The following is a 12,835-nucleotide window of genomic DNA, read 5'->3' as shown; positions in this document are numbered from 1 at the left end:
GCAGAGATTGATGGGTCTTAATAGACAGGGTGTCAAAGGTTTACAGGGAGAAGACAGGCAAATGGGGTTGAAAGGGGTAAAACATCAGCCACAATGGAATAGTGATCTGATCCGATGGGCTGAATGGCCTAATTCTGCCCCAATGTCTGGTGGAGATTCTGCAGATGCTGAAATCATAGAATTATAGAATCATGGAACATAGAAATCTACAGCACATTACAGGCCCTTCGGCCCACAATGTTGTGGCGACCAGGTAATCTACTCTGGAAGCTGCCCAGACTTACCCCACCGCATAGCCCTCTATTTTTTCTATTTTTTCCCAGCACCTTAACACTATGCCCCTTCACGCTAGCCATTCCAGCCCTGGGAAAAAGCCTCTGACTACCCACACGATCAATGCCTATCATCTTATACACCTCTATCAGGTCACCTCTCATCCTCCGTCGCTCCAAGGGGAAAAAGCCAAGTTCACTCAACCTGTTTTCATAAGGCATGCTCCCCAATCCAGGCAACCTCCTTGTAAATCTCCTCTGCATAATCTCTATAGAATCAGAGGTGCACTTTTAACTATATACGGTACATGCAGGAAAGGGTAGCTTGCGTGGATCCCAGGCTGCTCTTTGCTGGTCGACTCCACTCTGACGGGCTTGATCCCTCTGACTGACGGAGCTGAGACCAGTGTGGGTGCCGTCGCCAAATTCTATCCGCAGGCTGCTCCTCAGAATATGTCCCTCTTCAGCCACACGCTCAAAATGCTGACGGTCAGGGAACATCTATTGAAGGAAATAAAGAGTCGATGATTTTTTTTTTGAAATAATAAAGGCTTCAAATAATAAGATTAATGGAAGAGGTGGGCGAAGTGCCGGCGTCCGGGCAAAAGGCTATCGCTGCGAGCAGGGTTCGAACCTGCGCGGGGAGACCCCATTGGATTTCAAGTCCAACGCCTTAACCACTCGGCCATCACAGCACAGCAACTCCTTCGGGCAGCTGGCTTTACAACCAATCACCGAACCGTGATGTGGACGTGGGCGGGATGCAGGTCACGTGGCCGGGGGGAGAGAGGCGAGGCTGGAATGGTGATTGATATGCAGCCAACCCAATCCTGGATCCGGAGCCGGCAGCGGGGAGATGGGCGGAGCCAGAGACCTTGAGTGACAGCTAGGATCTGCGTCGAGCGTGAAAGTGAACGTTGATTGACAAAGGATCCTGAAGCAGGATTGGATGGAATACAGACTGGGCGGAGACAAAGCGGAGTAGCCAATGATAGTGGGCGGAGAGGCGGTCCCTAAAGCAAGGCGCTTGGACAACTTTCACTTTCAGGTCGCAAACAATAACTTGCCGAGGCTGGAAATCCGAACAATACTCACAAAATGCTGCGGGAAACTCAGCAGCAAGCCGCACCCGTGGAAAAACAGTACAGTCGAAACCCTTCGGCAGGACTTCCTGCCACATTGATGTGACCACTTGAATTAAAGTCGCAAGTAATTTTAAACTAGTTATAATCTAGTTGTAATTACTGATGGTCACACAAATACTTCCCAGATTCAGGTCTATTATCGGCTCCTTTCGGTCCTGTTGTTTTACGGCAGGAGTACTTTGCGAGACATAAACAATGATTATATGTTACAACGAGAAACATAAATTATAAAAAAAGTAGCGCAAAAAGGGAGCAAAATATTGAGGTGGTGTTCAGGATTCATTGTCCATTCAGAAATCTGATGGCAGAGGGGGAAAAGCTGTTCCTGAATCACTGAGTAAACACAAACCACTCTGCAGATGCTGGGGTCAAAGCAACACTCACAACACGCTGGGGGAACTCAGCAGGTCGGGCAGCATCCGTGGAAACGATCGGTCGACGTTTCGGGCCGGAACCCTTCGTCAGGACTGAAGAGGGAAGGGGCAGAGGCCCTATAAAGAAGGTGGGGGAGGGTGGGAAGGAGAAGGCTGCGCCTCCTTCTACTACCCATTGTGTTTTCCCCTATTCCTTCTTCACCTTTCCTGCCTATCCCCTCCCCCACCCCTTTATCTTCCCCCTTACCGGTTTTTCACCCGGAACCTACCAGCCTTCTCCTTCCCACCCTCCCCCCACCTTCTTTATAGGGCCTCTGCAGTCCTGACGAAGGGTTCCGGCCCGAAACGTTGACTCATCGTTTCCACGGATGCTGCCCGGCCTGCTGAGTTCCTCCAGCGTGTTGTGAGTGTTGCCTGAATCACTGAGTGTGTGTCTTCAGGCTCCTGTACCTCTCCAAGAAACTGCTTGTGGATTTCAGGAAGGGAAAGTCGAAGAAACACATAATAGCCACCATCGAGGGATCAGCAGTGGAAAGGTGAGCAGGTTCAACTTCCTGGGTGTCAACATCTCTAAGGCTCTATCCTGGGCCCGACATATTGATGAAATTGGATAGACGGCATCAGCAGTGGCTATAATTCATTAGGAGCTTGAGGAGATTTGTTATGACATCAAAGACTCTCACAATTTCAACAGATGTGCCGTGAAGAGCATTCTAACTGGAGGCATCACCGTCTGGTACGGAGGGGCCACTGCACAGGATCGGAAAAAGCTGCAGAAAGCTGTAAACTCGGCCAGCTCCATCACGGGCACTGGCCTCCCCAGCACTGAGGTATGATGTCAAAAAGGCAGCGCCCATCATGAAGGACCCCATCACCCAGGACGTGCCCTCTTCTCATGGCTACAAACAAGGAGGAGCTACAGGAGCCCGAAGACACACACTCAACGATTCAGGAACAGCTTCCGCCATCAGATTTTTGAATTGTTCGTGAGCACATGAACACCGTCACTGCTTTTTCTTCTTTTGCTCTCTTTTTGCACGACTTATTTAATTTTATTTAACAAACTATAAATGGATGAGACTGGACAACATGGAATTAATGGAATACTAATTTAACAACAACCCACATCAAGCGCAAGTGGGGTCTCTGCCAATAATGAAGACCGTCGTCCACGGGAACATCTGCACTGAGTATGGATTGGACACTCCCAAGTCCAAATGGGAAACATCCGAGAAGGTGGTGAAAAATGACAGAGCTGAGATCCTGTGGGACTTCCCAATACAGACTGATAAGCAGGTACTGGCCAACCAACCAGACTCAGTAATACTGGACAAGGAACAGGAGAAAGCAATAGGAATAGATGTGGCAATCCCGAATGTCAGGAACATCAGGAACAAAGAATATGAGAAGCTGGAGAAATATCAGGGCTTGAAAGAGCAGATAGAAAGAATGTGGAAGGTTAAAGCCAGAGTAATAGGAGCATTCGGAGCTGTGACAGCTGGACTGGGAGAGTGCCTCCAACAGATCCTGGGAACAACATCTGAGATCTCGGTGCAGAAGAGCACACTACTAGGAACAGCAAGGATACTGCACAGAGCCCTCAAGCTCCCAGGCCTCTGGGAGAGGAGCTGAGAATGAGGGAAAAATACACACACACCACCCATAAGGGGTGAGGGAAAAAATATACATGAATACGTGTGCGTGTACTGTACATCTTATTGTAATTTATAGCTTTTAAAATTACATATTGCAATCTACTGCTGCCACAAAACAATAAATTTGACAACATATGCCAGTGATATGAAACCTGATTCAGAATCTGCAGTCCACAGTGGCTGTAATGATGGTCACAATCAGGTTTATTGTCACTGACGTACCTTCAGTAATTTGTTGCTTTGTGGCAGCAGTGTAATGCAATACATAAAAAGACATTGTGAGTTACTTAGGAGTTTGCAAAGATTTGACATGACATCTAAAACTTTGACAACCTCTGACAGATGTGCAGTGGAGAGTATATTGACAGGCTGAATCACAGCCTGGTGTGGAAACACCAATGCCCTTAGGCAAAAAATACTACAAAAAGTAGTGGATACAGCCCATTCCATCACGGGCAAAACCCTCCCCACCATTGAGCATACCTCGAAAGAAGCTTCCATCATCCAGGACATGCTCTCCTCTCGCTGCTGCCATCAGGAAGGAGGTTCACGAACTTCAGGACTTACACCACCAGGTTCAGGAACCCTCAAACCCTCTTTTCAAACAGCGGTATTTGGATTCCAGGACACACTGCCTGAGGAGGAGCCAGAGACCCCTCACATCACCTGACAAGGACACATACTCCGACCCTGCACGAAGCATGTGTTCATCGATGGGATTCTTGTGGGTTGGTCGTGCATGCTCATGATGGGCCGAAGGGCCTGTTTCTCTGCTCTAGACTCTGCAATGCTGTCATATGTTAGTGTGATGACGCGTGCAATTTATGTATTTACACATACAACCCATAATTAAATATGTAAATGAAAAGAATGCTTAATCAACCTCACTGCCTAGCTATAAGCTCCAACTCAATGGAGATCTAATCGCTGTGGAGGATTTCTTACTCTTGTGAGACACTGTCTTTGCTGAGAAAGGGGTGTCACTCTGCTTGGCAGGTGAGACTTGTTCCCGTGAAGGCTCTGGGGCCTTCTGGTCGTGGTTGTACGAGTTGACTCAGACTTCAGGAAGTGGTTCTTTCCGCGGTAGCTACCTCTTCTTCTTCTTCCTTTTTCTTCTAGTTTGTGCATCTTGATCTTGGGAAATTGCATTTAGTTCTCTAATTAGTCCTTCTGTCACTCCCCTTTACAATCTGATCTCTCCTCTTGGCTTCCACATCCACAATGTCATCCAACAAATCCTCTATTTCTGTATCTCCATTCACTCCCTTCTTTTTATCCTTCCATTGTCACAAGGGGGCGTTGGGAGCGGACCCAAATGCAAGACACAGGCACTGAAGTACTAGGAGCAGGACAAGGTTTATCAAGAAAGCAAGGGGAGTCAGGAAGAAACAACACTGGACATGGACACAGGCCCTGGACTAGACAAGGACACCGGGCCTGGGCTAGGACTAAGACTAGGAAAGCGGGACCAGAACAAGGAACTTGGAAATAGGAGCCTGGGCTAGGACTCCTAGGCAGAGACTGGACAGGGACCCGGAACCTGGGTCTTGACTCGGGATCGGACCCCAGATCTAGGCGAGGACAAAATGTGGCTACAGGACTGGACGTGGCTACAGGACAGGATGTGGCTACAGGACAGGACGCGGCTACAGGACAGGATGTGGAACTCCTGCACAGGACGAGGCACGTGGACAGGACAAGGTTCTTGGATGTGGCTTGAACAGGACGAGGTTCTTGGAGGTGGCTTAGACTAGATGAGGGAACCTCCAGCACTGGGCTGAGCGAGGAAACTCCAGCACAGGACGTGGCTCTTGGACTAGGTTTGGCCCGGTTTTTGGACTCGGTTTGATTAAGCTCTTGGGTACCGAGCCGGGACCCTCCTTGGAGCCCAGGCCCGGAACCCTCCTAGGACGCAGGGCTGGGACCCTCCTAGGATGCAGGGCTGGGACCCTCCTAGGACGCAGGGCTGGGACCCTCCTAGGACGCAGGGCTGGGACCCTTTTCAGGACACAGGGCCGAGGTGACTGCCGAGGTAAACTGCCAAGGAAACTGTCAGGGATTCAGATGGGGAGGGGAAGGGAACAGTCCAGCAGGGAGTCCTTGGTTTGCAGAGGTATTTATGTGCCAGCCCAAAACGAGAATCAGGTGCCTCAATTAATGCACCCAGTGGAACAAGGGAAAACAGGAAAACCCAGTATAACGATCGATGAACCGGAATGCGGATTTCACAGACCGGACCATGACATCCGTTCATCCAGGATGGTATTTGCATCTACTTTTTCAAGCAGCTTTTTGTCTCCCACTTGAAGTTCATGCAATAACCGTAATGCACACAGAGTAAATTCTGGCTCTTTATACTCACAAAAGCCAATTGCTTGCAACTAAGCCACATTTCTCAAGTAACTGCCTGATTAACATATCAGAAGCTTTCTCAGATATTTTGCCTACAAAACCTGTCGTAGTCAGACCACTGCTTTTGTCACTTTCACAATTCCGCTCAGCAGCCTGGTCCTTCTTTGGTCCATCCAGAGGCACAGAGGTTGACACCAACACTAATTTGTCCTCTGTTGGGTAATGGTTCATGATGTCCAGTATGGAGACAGTTGTGGCATCATCCAGTACATTTATTTCATTTTTATTAATTATTATTAAAGATACACAAAAATACATCAATGTAATCAAGTGAATCTGTCAATATGTACAATGAAGAAGTAAATTAGCAAATAACTGATTTACAAAGCTAAGCAATATATCACTAATAATAAGAAAAAATAAAGCGTTAAGAATTTTTGTTTTGAAAAGAAAGAAAGAAAGAAAAAAAAGAACCCCTACTAACTAAGAGAAAAAAAACCCGGAAAAAAAAAACCCATTGGAACTATATGTCATACAAGCTTCCATAAAAGAAAAAAATCAATCCACCAACTCAAATCCATTTAAACAAAAATTGGAAGGAAACCATGTTAATTAACTCAAATCAGATGATAGCAGACGGCAAATGAACCCCACCTTTTCTTGAAATCAAATTGAGGATCAAAAGTTCAACTTCTGATTTTCTCCAAACTAAGACATAACATCACCTGAGAGAACCATTGTATCAAAGTGGGAGCAGAAGCATTTCAACAAAATAGCCCTTCTGGCCAATATTGTAATGAATGCAATTACATGTTGGTCTGATACAGAAATACCATGAATATATTGCGGGATTATACCAAACAAAACTGTCAATTTATTAGGTTGTAAATTAATTTTTAGAACTTTAGAAATTGTAGAAAAAATAGATTTCCAAAACTGTTTCAATACAGAACACAACCAAAACGTGTGTCAATGTAGCTGTCTCGGTTTTACATCCATCACACTGACTATCAACATTAGGAAACATTTTAGACAGTCTCTCCTCTGTCAAATAGTAACGATGTACAATTTTAAATTGAATTAAAGAGTGACTGGCACAGATCAAAGAAGAGTTAACCAACTTCAAAATCCACAACCAATCCTCTGTTATCAAGGTCATGTTAAGCTCTCTCTCCCAATCTTTCTTAATCTTAAGTGAAGAGTAATTGTGCTGTTGTAACAATAAATTATAAATTTTCCCAATAAAACCTTTCACTAAAGGGTTCATTTTTAAAATAATGTCTTAACAGGTCAGAATCTTGTATATGTGGAAAATTACTTAAATATTCTTGTAAGAAGTGTCTGACCTGAAGATATTGCAGGAAATGTGAATACGAGAGAGAGTTACTAATTTCTCAAAAGACATCAATTGGCCGTCTTGGAACAGATCCATGAAGGAATAAACTCCTTTATGTGGCATGCAAATGGTTAATGTGTCTCCAATCAAGTTGTTGGTATCTCAGCCAATCGCATCTCCACACGCTGGCCCTCCTGCATATAAGATCAATTGATCATACAAGATCAATGTGGCTTGTTGGTTGTTGTATTTCACAGTTATGACTGTCATCCCACAGTACTTATCTTTTCCCCAGACTTTTCATCAATAGCGTGCAGATTAGTGCTCTTTTTGAAAATGCACCTTGACTTCTTATCTTTTTCTCTTTGTGTGCAGTCCATTTATTTTTCTCTGCCAGACATGCTCTTTGTATGTGTCCTACTTTGTTGCATTTTCTTCAAGTTTTTGTCTTTAAATCTGCATTTATTTGGTGTACATGAGACCTACCACAATGGTAACACAATTTTTTTGGCCAAGCTGGTTTCTTTTCCAACACTGTAATTTTATTCTCACTCACTTTCATTCCTAACTGGAACTCAAATGCATCTTTGTCTACAGTTTCCATTGAAACAGCGATTTCAACTACTCTTTTGAATGTAAGTTGTGCTTCAGTTAGGAGCTCTTTTTTAATGCTTTCTTGTAAGATTCCACGAACTCAATGCTCTCTTAGTGTATAAATAAGACCATTACTGAAATGACAATGGTCACACAATCTCTTCAATTCAGCCACATACACTGAAATGGACTCCCCTTCCTTTTGATTCCAGAATCAGAATGAGAATCAGATTTATTATCACCAGCATGTGACATGAAATTTGTTAACTTAGCAGCAGCATTTCAATACAATACATAGTCTAGCAGAGAAAAAATAATATTACTAATAATAAACAAATAAATCAATTTAGTATGTTGAATAGATTTAGAAAATGTGCAAAAATAGAAATATTGTATGTTAAAAAAAAAGTGAGGTAATGTCCAAAGATTCAAAGTCCATTTAGGAATCAGATGGCAGAGGGGAAGAAGCTGTTCCTGAATCGCTGAGTGTGTGCCTTCAGGCTTCTGTATCTCCTACCTGATGGTGACAGTGAGAAAAGGGCATGCCCTGGGTGCTGGAGGTCCTTAATAATGGATGCTGTCTTTCTGAGACACCGCTCCCTAAAGATGTCCTGGGTACTTTGTAGACTAGTGCCCAAGATGGAGCTGACTAGATTTATAACCTTCTGCAGTTTCTTTCGGTCCTGTGAAGTAGCCCCTCAGTACCAGACAGTGATGCAGCCTGTCAGAATGCTCTCCATGGTACAACTATAGAAGTTTTTGAGTGTATTTGTTGATATGCTGAATAAAATATAGCCACTGTCTTGCCTTCTTTATAACCACATTGATATGTTCGGACCAGGTTAGATCCTCAGAGATCTTGACACCCAGGAACTTGAAGCTGCTCACTCTCTCCACTTCTGATCCCTCTATGAGGATTGGTATGTGTTCCTTCGTCTTATCCTTCCTGAAGTCCACAATCAGCTCTTTTGTCTTACTGACGTTGAGTGCCAGATTGTTGCTACAACACCACTCCACTAGTTGGCATATCTCACTCCTGTACGCCCTCTCTTATCCATCTGAGGTTCTACCAACAATGGTCAGCAAATTTATAATGGTATTTGAGCTATGCCTAGCCACGCAATCATGTGTATACAGAGAGTAGAGCAGTGGGCTAAGCACACACCCCTGAGGTGCGCCAGTGTTGATCATCAGCAAGGAGGAGATATCACCAATCTGCACAGATTGTGGTCTTCCGGTTAGGAAGTCGAGGATCCAATTGCAGAGGGAGGTACAGAGGCCCAGGTTCTGCAACTCCTCGATCAGAATTGTGGGAAAGATGATATTAAATGCTGAGCTATAGTCAAGGAACAGCATCCTGACGTAGGTGTTTGTGTTGTCCAGGGGGTCTAAAGCCATGTGGAGAGCCAGAGATTGCATTTGCCATTGACCTATTGTGTCGATAGGCAAATTGCAATGGGTCCTTGCTGAGGTCTTATGAAACCTAAAGTATTCTGCAGTCAATGATGGCTTTGGTTCAAAATGTTCCTGCATTGCTTTGACAATTTCAGCAAAACTTATTTTGGAGGACTTGATTGGAGCAGTTAAACTTTGAAGTTTACTGTGTGCCTTTAAACCCAAGGCACTTATTAACACTTACCTTTCATCGGCAATTTCTTTTTATTTGTAATTTATTTTTTATTGAATTTCATTATCAAACAAACATTTCCATAAGATGTATTTGTCACAAATCTCCACATAATATTTGTCTGAGGTATACACTTACAGAAAGGAGAGGAAAGAAAGAACAATCGAAAGAAGAAAGCTATGTACAAAGTAGGGAGTGATCTTTTTTTTTACAACATATTCATTGACTTGTGAGAATAAAATCAGGCCTATGAGGTGTTATGTAGTTAAAGCATTTTTTCCAGTATGAATAAAATTGTTCCACCTTATGATTAACAGATGCTGTTATCTTCTCCATTTTGTAAATGTCCATTGTAATTTCCATCCATACATTTAAAGTTGGGCTCTCCTGTGATAACCATTTCCTGGTAAGGGTCTTTTTACCAGCCACCAGCAGTACATTCACTAAATATTTATCTCTTTTCAACCATTCTTGAGGTATATACCCAAAATATATGGTCTTACTTTCTAAGGGTATTTCACATTTAAAGATGTCTTGTTAGGCATTGTGTATCCCACTCCAATAGTCTTCGATAACGGGGCATTCCCAGAAAATATGATAATGGTTTGCATTTTGATTTCCACAATTCCTCCAGCAAACGGGGGGGTTACTATTATAATGGGATTTCTGAGAGGGTGTAATAAAATATCTTATCAAGCTTTTCCACCCGAACTCCCTCCATTTCTGTGAACTGCTACACTTCCATTGATATCTCCATATCATTATCCATTCTTCCTCAGATATAATTATCCTTCCTTCCTTCTCTCATTTTGTTTTAACGTATGAAGTTGAATGTGTTTTAAGATTTTACAAACCCTTATAAACGCTTGAAATTATTCTACTACCATTGTCTGAATTATATGCTTTTCTAAATAGCCCTATCAGACATGTACTTGCCTTGGTTACATTTTTAACCGCCCTATTAACATATTGTCGCATCTGTAATTACTGGTAAAAGTCTTGTTTTTCTAATAAGTGTTTCTCTTTGAGCATTTCAAAACTGAACAGTGTTCCTTCTTTCATTATATTGCAAATAGCTGTTATTCCTTTAGCTGTCCAGTCCTTAAATCAAGCATCCAGTTTATTCGGTGAAAAATCCAAGTCATATGCACACCATTTAAGAATTGCAATGTCTCTCTCCAGTTTATATTCTTTTATAATAATTTTCCATATTTTAAGAGTTCATTTCACCCACAGGTTGTCAATATTATTTATGTAACTGTAGGTTGTTATCAGCCAAAATTGCCTGTATGGGGATGGAAAGTATCCTCTCTTCAATGTTTGTCCATTGAGTGTCATATGATGGGTTGCACCAACATATCACAGCTCTCAACTGTGATACAAAATAATAATCTCTAAGAGAAGGTAGGCCCCATCTCCCCTTTTCCTTGGCTAATCACAAAGTTTTGAGAAGAACCCTAGGCCTTTTACCTTGCCATATATATCTTGATAGCATCTTGTTCCATTCATTGAATTGATTTTGGTTAATCTCTATTGGTAGGGTCTGAAAGAGATATAGTAGCCTGGCAGTATATTCATTTTAATAGATTCAATCCTTGAACTGAGACCAAGAAAAGGAATTAGGTTCCATCTTGTTATATCTTCCTTAATTTTTTATATATAGAGGCTGACAATTGCATTCTGATAATTTTGCCAAATCTTTTGGCATAATGATGCCCAAATATTTGACAGACTCTGTTTGCCATGCCCAAGGATATCTACTTTCAATTTCTCTTGGTGGGCTATAGTTATATGAAAGTAGTTGGGTTTTATCTATGTTGATCTTGTATCCTGATAATTGGCCATATTGTTCAAAGGATTGCATCAATTTAGGTAAAGAGTATGTTGGTTGCCCAAGATAGATCAAAATGTCATCCATGTAACAGGCCAACTTATGCTCTGCCCCTTTAATAGTAATTCTCCTGATATCTTCATTTTGTCTGATGTGTTGAGCTAATGGTTCCAGGTATAATGCGAAGAGCGGTAACCATGCACAACCCTGTCTCGTGCCCCTTTCTAAAACTATTAGATAAATATCCATTGATTTTAATCCTGGCAGTAGGATTGTCATATAGTGCCTGTATAGTTTTAATAATTGTGTCATGTAGACCAAATTTATGTAAAACTCTGTAAAGAAAATTCCAATTAACTGAATCAAATGCCTTTTCAGCGTCCATGCTTATCACTATTGCTTCAATTTCATTTTTTATATGATCCATAATGTGAAGTGGCCTTTGTATATTGTCTTGTGTTTGGCGTTGTTGTATAAATCCTGTCTGATCATTATGTATCAGTGTGGGTAGAAACTCTTCTAATCGTTTGGTCATGATGGAGGTAAATATTCTATAATCCACATTAAGAACAGATATTGGTCTAAATGACCCACATTCCATTTTATCCTTGCCTTCTTTCGGTATAGCTGAGATTATCGCCTCCTTCCAGCTGGGTGGCATTTGCACCTTTCCTAGAGCCCAGTTCAGTGTGGGGAGTAAAATAGGAATTAACTCACTTCTAAATTCCTTATACCACTCTGCCGTATATCCATCTGATCCTGGTGACTTGCTTAATTTAAGCCTACTAATTGCAGTTTTTAGTTCAGCTTCAGTTATGTCAGCAGTCATCATTCTATTTTGTTCTTTGCTTAAAGTGGGTAACTCTAAAGAATTCAGGAAGGTGTCAATCTGGGTTATGTTTCCCCCTGAAGCTTTGGAATATCATCATCATCATCAGCATCAGGTGCCGTGCCCAGTTTGAGCTTTGACTGCCATGGCCCACACACTCCTGTTTCGGGTCAAGTGGATCAATTCATTGGTATTCATTTCCAGTTCTCTGGCTGCTGTCTCCATCATCATTTGTCTTTGTCTTCCTCTTGCTTTCTTCCCTTCAATCTTTCCCATAATTACCATGCATTCTAATTCCTCTTTCCTAATCACATGCTTTGGAATATAGAGTTTTGTAAAACATTTCAAAAGCTTCTTGAATTTCACTTAGCTTATTTTTATCACTTTTGTTCTCGGAACCCTAATTCTGTGAATTGTATTTTCTGCTATCTTTTTTTTTTCAGTTTTCACGCCAGTATATTCATAGATTTAGATCCACTTTCATACTGTCTCTGTTTCAGAAACATTAATTTTTTTCTAATTTCTTGTGTAGCCAAACTATTAATTTCATTCCTAATATTTTAAAATTTCCTCTAGTGTATCCTGTTCCAAACTCAATTTGTGTTTTTTTTCTAGTTCCTTCAGCTTATTTTGTAATTCCTTTAATGTTTTACTCCTTATTTTTTTCTTATATGAAGATATCGCTATAATTTTCCCTCTTAAGACAGCCTTTAGAGTATCCCATAGAATGGGAGGTGAAACCTCTCCATTATCATTAAATTCTAAGTAAAGACCAATTTCTTTTTTAATTTGTTCCTTAAAATAGGGATCATTGAGGAGA

General features: G+C 42.1%; 1 non-coding gene across 1 annotated transcript; it reads right to left on the bottom strand.

Annotated features, from left to right (window-relative positions):
- Positions 1–885: 885 nt before the first annotated feature.
- trnas-uga (transfer RNA serine (anticodon UGA)) lies at positions 886–967 on the bottom strand. Its single transcript has one exon. It is a non-coding gene; the product is annotated as a tRNA-Ser (tRNA).
- Positions 968–12,835: the final 11,868 nt, after the last annotated feature.

The sequence above is a fragment of the Mobula hypostoma genome, chromosome 7, assembly GCF_963921235.1.
Source record: "Mobula hypostoma chromosome 7, sMobHyp1.1, whole genome shotgun sequence".
In the NCBI taxonomy this organism is placed as follows: domain Eukaryota; kingdom Metazoa; phylum Chordata; class Chondrichthyes; order Myliobatiformes; family Myliobatidae; genus Mobula; species Mobula hypostoma.
This window is presented reverse-complemented; position numbering and strand designations above follow the sequence as displayed.